The sequence below is a fragment of the Nematolebias whitei genome, chromosome 3 (genome assembly GCF_014905685.2).
Source record: "Nematolebias whitei isolate Nwh7 chromosome 3, NemWhi1, whole genome shotgun sequence".
In the NCBI taxonomy this organism is placed as follows: domain Eukaryota; kingdom Metazoa; phylum Chordata; class Actinopteri; order Cyprinodontiformes; family Rivulidae; genus Nematolebias; species Nematolebias whitei.
In genome coordinates, this window is record NC_056500.1 from 45,307,293 (window position 1) to 45,314,880 (window position 7,588).

At 40.0% G+C, this 7,588-nt stretch overlaps 1 protein-coding gene across 1 annotated transcript in view; it reads left to right on the forward strand.

Moving 5' to 3' along the window:
• The window catches only part of farp2 (FERM, RhoGEF and pleckstrin domain protein 2), a gene marked incomplete at its 5' end in the record, with an annotated part of 48,351 nt that overhangs the window by 20,988 nt on the left and 19,775 nt on the right, over window positions 1-7,588 (forward strand).

Below are 7,588 nucleotides of genomic sequence, written 5' to 3' on the forward strand. Positions count from 1 at the left end.
TTTATTTACTGAGGAAAATGATCCAATATTACATATCTGTGATGGTAAAAGTATGTGAACCTTTGCTCTCAGTATATTTATCAAACTGCAGACGAGCAGCCATGTTCTTGTTGGAGAGCAGTGTCTTCCTCCTTCAGCCTGTCATGAACCATTGATGTTCAGTTCTCCTGATGGTGGACTCATGAACATCAACATCAGTCAATGTGAGAGACCTTCAGGTGTTAGAAGTTACCCTGGGCTCCTTTGTGACCTCGCTGACTATTACACACCTTGTTCTTGGAGTGATCTTTGTTGGTCCTCCACTCCTGGGGAGGAGAACAATGGTCCTGAATTTCCTCCATTTGTTCACAATCTGTCTGACTGTGGATTGATGGAGTCCAAACTCTTTACAGATGTTTTGTAACATCTTCCAGCCTGATGAGCATCAACAACTCTTTTTCTGAGCTCCTCAGAAATCTCCTTTGTTCCTCCATGATCCACTTCCACAAACATGTTGTGAAGATCAGACGTTGATATATCCTGTTCTTTAAATCAAACAGGGTGTCCACTCACACCTGATCATCATCCACTGATTGAAAACACCTGACTCTAATTTCACCTTCAAACTAACTGATAATCCTAGAGGATCACATACTTTTACCATCACAGATATGTAATATTGGATCATTTTACTCAGTAAATAAATTAACAAGTATAATGTTATTTGGGAACTGTCGGTCACACAGAAATTCAAATACAAATAGATGGAGTGAAAATTGAAAGAGTTCATGAAAACACATTTCTTGTCATTACTGATAAACTCGACTGGAAACCACACATCAAATATGTTCAAAGTAAAGTCTCAAGAAATATCGCCCTCTTAAACAAAGCCAAGTCGGTCATAGAACAAAAAGCATTACATGTACTCTACTGTTCATTAATCTTACCTTATTTAAGTTATTGTGCAGAAATATGGGGCATTAATTACAAAACTACACTACAGGCATTAACAAGACTAGAAAAAAGAGCAATAAGAATAATCCATAAGGTGGGATATTTAGAAAGCACTAATATACTATTTGTAAAATCTAAATGATTAAAGTTCATTGACATAGTGAAACTACAGACAGCTCTAATTCTTTACAAAGCAAAAAATAAACAATTACCAGAAAACATTCAAAACCTGTTTAAAATTAAGGAGCACATTTATACGTTACGGGGGAATCACAGTTTAAAATATGTAAATTTAGAACTACTAGAAAAAACTTGTGTATCAGTAAGTGGAGTCAAACTGTGGAATAATTTAAATATTGAACTTAAACAATGTTCAAACATAAAACTGTTCAAATTATCATCTAAACATATGATTATTGCTGGATATAATATATAATAATATTACTCAATTATTATTATTTTTTTTTTGTTATTAGTTATTTATGCGTTTGTTTTTTGTCAAGTTAAAGGAATACTAATTGTTCATCTACTATAGTTAACTTAAAAAGATACTATATTGATGGATAAATATGGGATTAGTTGTTATACTGTATGCATGGATTATACATGGAATGAATGTAAGATTATGTAAGTGGTTAAGGAGTGGGAATTTTGATAAGTTTATACTTCTACCCACTCCCTTGAATATGTAAAACAAAACGTTTTGATATTATGCTTCATGCTATATATATATATATATTTTTATTTTTTTTTTTATTTTTTTTTTTATTTTACATATTCAAAAAACAATAAACTAAACTGAACCATTTATCATACTGCAAATAAGTCACAGGAAAAACAAAACTATTAGTTTTTATTATTAAGCTGCAAAATTGAAAGAAACGTGCGGCACATCAAAAACGAAACTAAAAACAGTGGGGCGAACGACCACCCCGCACCATCGCCCGCAATGGTGTGCATTAGGTTTAGTTTTAGAGATTAATATGTTTATAGGTTTAGAGATTAATATTTTTTGCTTTTTGTTTGTGAAACAAGGTCAGAAGGAAGCTGGTTCTAATTCGGTTGATTGGACCCAGTGTTACACCACATTCTGTGACCTGCAACAGTGCATGCAACACCGCCCCCTACGATCACAATATACGTTGGTCACAAAATATGGTGTAACACCGGTTCGCAACGAGCTCCAAACAGTCAGGAAGTTGATTCATTTTCTGTTTCCTTACGGTAGTTGAACCGGAAGATTCTTTAGTGAAATATTTCAATACTACAGATGCATTTCTACCTGTTTTCCAAGACTGGGCCTGCTCTGCTCCATCCGTCTGCTTGGAGGAAACCATTTTGTAGCCCGCGCCCGGTGTGGATCATGTGACACAATGGCGACGTAATGACGTCACTACGAATACTCAACATGAAATTAAAAAACTTGATAGATGTCCTAGGAATCGATGTGTCAATTACTCAAGTAGTCTGTTAAAGCCCTAGTGCAAAATGTATAAAGCAACCTCAAACGAAGAGTAACATTCATTGGCAAGTTAAGAATCGTCATTAAAAAGGAATATTGAATAAAAATCAAAAGATCATTTGAGTTATCTAAACAAAAATATGAGGATACAATGATGCAGTCATCAAAATGTTTGTTTGTGAGTTTGTTTCAGTGTGTGTGTGTGTGTGTGTGTGTGGGGGGGGGGGGGGGGGTTGTTCAGGTCCACGAAAGATTCTGTTTTAAAAGTCTGCAGAATATTCTCCAACAACCCTGTTTAGGTTTTGAAATGCATTAAGTTCAAGCATTGTAAATGATTCCTCTTTAACACAACTGGTCAAAGCAGATGGCAGCTTGTCCTGAGCCTGGTTCTGCTGGAGGTTTCTTCCTGTTTAAAGGGAGTTTTTCCTTTCCAAAGTTGCTTTTATGCTTGCTCAGGATGGCAGACTGTGACAAATTGAAGATGCGCAGGAAGCTACTGGAGAAAGAGGTTAGCCAAGAAAACATATGACAGTGAGACGACTGAAGAGAGGAGACAGGAAGGATAAGGAGATGGGACGTAGAGCAAAAAGGAAGGTAGCTAAAGCAAAGAGGAAGACTTATGATGAGTTGTATGGGAGGCTGGACACTAAAGAGGGCACAAAGGATTTGTAACGATTGACGAGACAGAGGGATCAGGCTGGAAAGGATGTGCAGCAGATTAGGCTTGTTAAATATAGGAATGGTAATGTTCTAACAAGTGAGGAGAGTGTGATGAGAAGATGGAATGAGTACTTTGAAGAGATAATGAATGAAGAGAATGAAAGAGAAAGAAGAGTAGAGGTCATAGAAACTGTGGACCAGGAAGTGGGAAAGATTAGTGAGGATGAAATCCAGATAGCTCTCAAAAAATAAAAAAGGGGAATGAAGTAGGGCCTGATGACATATGAGGGGAGGTTTGGAAATATCTTGGAGAGAGGGCAGTGAGGTTTTTGACTCAAATATTCAATGGCATATTTGAAGGTGAAAAATGCCCGATGAATGGAGAAGAAGTGTGCTGGTGCCCATTTTAAAAAACAAGGGTGATGTACAGAGTTGTATCAACTACAGGGGAATTATGTTGATGAGCCACATTATGAAGATCTGGGAGAGAGTTGTGGAAGCTAGCCTTAGACTAGAGGTGACTATTTGTGAGCAGCAGTATGGTTTCATGTCAAGAAAGAGCACCACAGATGCCATATTTGCTTTGAGAATGCTGATGGAGAAGTACAGAGAGGGTCAGAAAGAACTCTGCGTCTTTGTGGATTTAGGAAAAGCGTATGACAGGGTGCTGCGAGAGGAGGTGTGGTATTGCAGGAGGAAATCTGGAGTGGCAGAGAAGTATGTTAGACTGGTACAAGACATGTATGAGGACAGCAGGACAGTGGTGAGATGTGCTGTAGGAGTGACAGATAGCTTCAAGGTGGAGGTAGGATTGCATCAAGGATCAGCTCTGAGCCCCTTCTTGTTTGCTCTGGTGCTGGACCGACTAACAGATAAGGTCAGGCAGGAATCCTCATGGATTATAATGTTTGCAGATGGCATTGTGATCTGTGGTGAGAACCGGGAACAGGTGGAAGAGAAATTGGAGAGGTGGAGGTATGCACTTGAAAGAAGAGGAATGAAAGTCAGCCGTAGTAAGATAGAGTACATGTTTGAATGAGAGGGAGGCCGGTGGAACAGGGAGGCTACAAGGAGCAGAGGTCACAAAGGTGCAGGACTTCAAGTACTTGGGGTCTACTGTCCAGGAAAATGGGGAATGTGGTAAAGAGGTGGAAAAGAGAGTCCAGGCAGGATGGAGTGGATGGAGAAAAGTTTCACAAGTGATTTGTGACAAAAGAGTGGAAGCAAATGTCAAAGAAAGAGTTTACAAGACTGTTGCAAGTCCAGCTATGTTGTATGGTCTGGAGACAGTGGCATTGACAAAAAGACGAGAAAAAAATGGAAGCGGTGGAAGTCTTTAGGAGTGACCAGGATGGATTCAATTCAATTTAATTCAGTTTATTTATATAGCGCCAAATCACAACAAAGTTGTCTCAGGGCACTTTACAGGAACATTCACATAAAAGCCAATTAGTAAAGTTCTCTATCTAAGGAATCCAGCAGACAAAATGAATCTTGGCTTTGTTGCAGTCTCCCATCCTGAGCAAGCACAGTGGCAACAGTGGAAAGGAAAAACTCCCTTTTAACAGGAAGAAACCTCCAGCAGAACCAGGCTCAGGACAAGCGGCCATTTGCTTTGACCGGCTGGTTGAGAGGACAGGAAGGAGACAGACGAACACAGAATGGTAGGTCCAGGTAGAGGTCCAGGTGTACCTGAAAGACAAAAAAAAAAAGAAACATGTTAAGGATAGAAAAAAATAATTACAAATACAAAACAGGTTGAGCAGAGTAAGTAAAGACAGTAGCAGAGAGAAAAATGTGGTCAGTTTGTCCTCCAGCAGTCTAAGCCTATAGCAGCATAACTAAGGGACAGCTCAGGAAACCCAAGCTGACCCTAACTATAGGATTTATCAAAAAGGAAAGTCTTAAGCCCAGTTTTAAAACTGGATAACGTGTCAGCCTCACGGACAGAGATTGGAAGTTGGTTCCACAAGAGAGGAGCCTGATAACTGAAAGATCTGCCTCCCATTCTGTTTTTGTAAATTCTAGGAACCACAAGTAAACCTGCAGCCTGAGAGCGAAGTGCTCTGTTAGGAAAATATGGAACAATAAGATGACTGAGATGGTTTGGACATGTCCAGAGGAGGGACAGTGGGTATATTGGTAGAAGGATATTATAAATGCAGCTGCCAGGAAAAAGACAAAGAGGACGGCTAAAGAGGATATTTATGGATGCATCCAAAAAAGTTCAATCTGGTCCTCTGGACGTTCAAAAAAACAAAAAACAAAACAAAGAAAAAAAAATGTAGATACGTTTCGTCTTTCATCCAAAAGACGGGGGATTATTGAGCATGCATCAGGATATTTTATGGATGCAGTTAGAGAGGACATGGAGGTAGCTGGAGTGAGGACAGAGGATGCAGAGGACAGAGTGAAATGGAGGAGGGCGACTCACTGTGAAGACCCCTGAAGAGGGAAAGCCAAAAGAAGAAGAAGATTAATGTTTCTGTTCATTGCCCTGAGACAACTTCTGTTGTGACTTGGTGCTATATAAAAAAAATGAATTGAACTGAATTGAGATAAATGCAAAAAGAAAAAAATTGGCCATCATTATAACACATATTATAGTTTTAATGCCTAGAAATCAAAACTATAATGAAAGGTATTTTGTTGGTCGTATAAGACAAATGTTTAGTTTGTGGATTTTTGCAGAAAACCAAGTCTTCAAACTCATGTTGTGCCTGCATCTAGAACCAACATGCTGAGAAATGTGCCACTGAGACGTGTGTGCACTCCAGAACCCGAATTTTACATAACATTTGTTCAAGGAGCAGATTTGATTGCTTGCCTGTTTTATTTCAGTTTTTGCTGTCAAAAACTGTACTAGAACGTTAGATTTCTTCAGGCACTGGGCAATCAGATAATCTGGCAGGGAGGCAGAGACTGAGCAGTGCTTAAGAAGCTCAGCACACAGGTGAGCTGAATGAAGCTGATGATAATGGAGAAGTTAGCAAGGCAAACAGAAAACACAAATATGGGCATGGCTTGACATAAAACATGAATCATTTCACAGTTGCGCATACAAAGTACAAAAATTACTTTTGAGTTTCACTGAAAGCTGCCTAATAGTTCATAATATACTATATTTAGCTAATAGATAGACGCCCCCCCCCCCCCCACACACACACACACACGGCAGACTATGACACGTACTGTACTTTTTGTCTGTCTAAACAGATCTCACTTGTAAATGAGTCTTCTAGGCTCAATGTGACTTATCTGTCTAAATAAAGGTTGAATGAATGAACTTGTACATGTTGAAATGCCAATGAAACCTCTCTGACTCTGACTTTAAGAAGAGATCCCATTTCTCCTGTTTTGGCCTCACTGCATTGGGTCTTTGTGAACAATTGAATACAGTACATTTCAAAACACTTCTTTTTGCTCACAAAACCATCAAAGGGTTATATTTAAGCAGCTCATTCATTGTCCCCTGTAGTCCAACAGGAACACTTCACTCTCCGTACGCAGGTCTTTAGTTGTTCACAGAATGACTAAAACTAGAAGCCTCAGTTTTCAGGTTCCTTTCCTCTAGAATCAACAACGTTTCAAATCCCTGTTTGCATGCTAGGTACCAGCAGCTTCTTCACCTTTAAAAATAAGCCAAATATGTATTTATTTGACAAAAACGCATTTTTATTAGCACTTCTTACATACATAGCACCTGTCTTACAAATTAACCTGTTTGTTTCTTATCACATGGGCCATAATGGGATAGTGTAATTTCCTCTGTGTGTGTGTGTGTGTGTGTGTGTGTGCGCGCGTGTAAGAGTCCATCAAGTGTGTGTGTCAGAGTCCATTTTGTGTGTCAGAGTCTATTGCATGTGTGTCAGAGACAGTGTCCATCATGTGTGTTTGTGTCAGGGTCCAGAGTTGAAGAGTCTGATGGCTTGTGGGATGAAGCTGTGTTACACAGTCTGGTTGTGTTGGTCCGAATGCTGCAGTACCTTCTCCCAGAGGGCACAAGAGTAAAAAGTCCATGTGATGGGTGAGACAGGTCCTCCACAATGCTGAGAGCTTTCCAGATGCAGCGGTTGCTGGCAATGTCTATGGGAGATGGAAGAGAGACCCCGATGATCTTTTTAGCTGTCTCCACTATTTGTTGGAGAGAGTTGCGGTCCGATGCAGTGCAATTCCCAAACCAAACAGTGATGAAGCTGCTCAGGATGTTCTCATTGCTTCCTCTGAAGAAGGTAGTGAGGATGGGGGGTGGGGGTGGGTGGCAGATGAGCTTTTGTCAGTCTCCTCAGAAAGTAGAGATGCTGCTGAGCTTTTGTGGCGGCAGTGCTGGAATTAAGGGTCCAGGTGAGATCGTCCGCCAGGTGAACACCAAGGAATTTGATGCTCTTGACGATCTTCACAGAGGACCCGTCGATGTTCAGTGGAGGGTGGTCCCTTGGTGTTTTCCTAAAATCTATGACCACCTCTTTGGTTTTGTCAACATTCAGAGACAGTTTATTGACTTTGCACCAGTCCGTTAGCCGTTGCACCTCT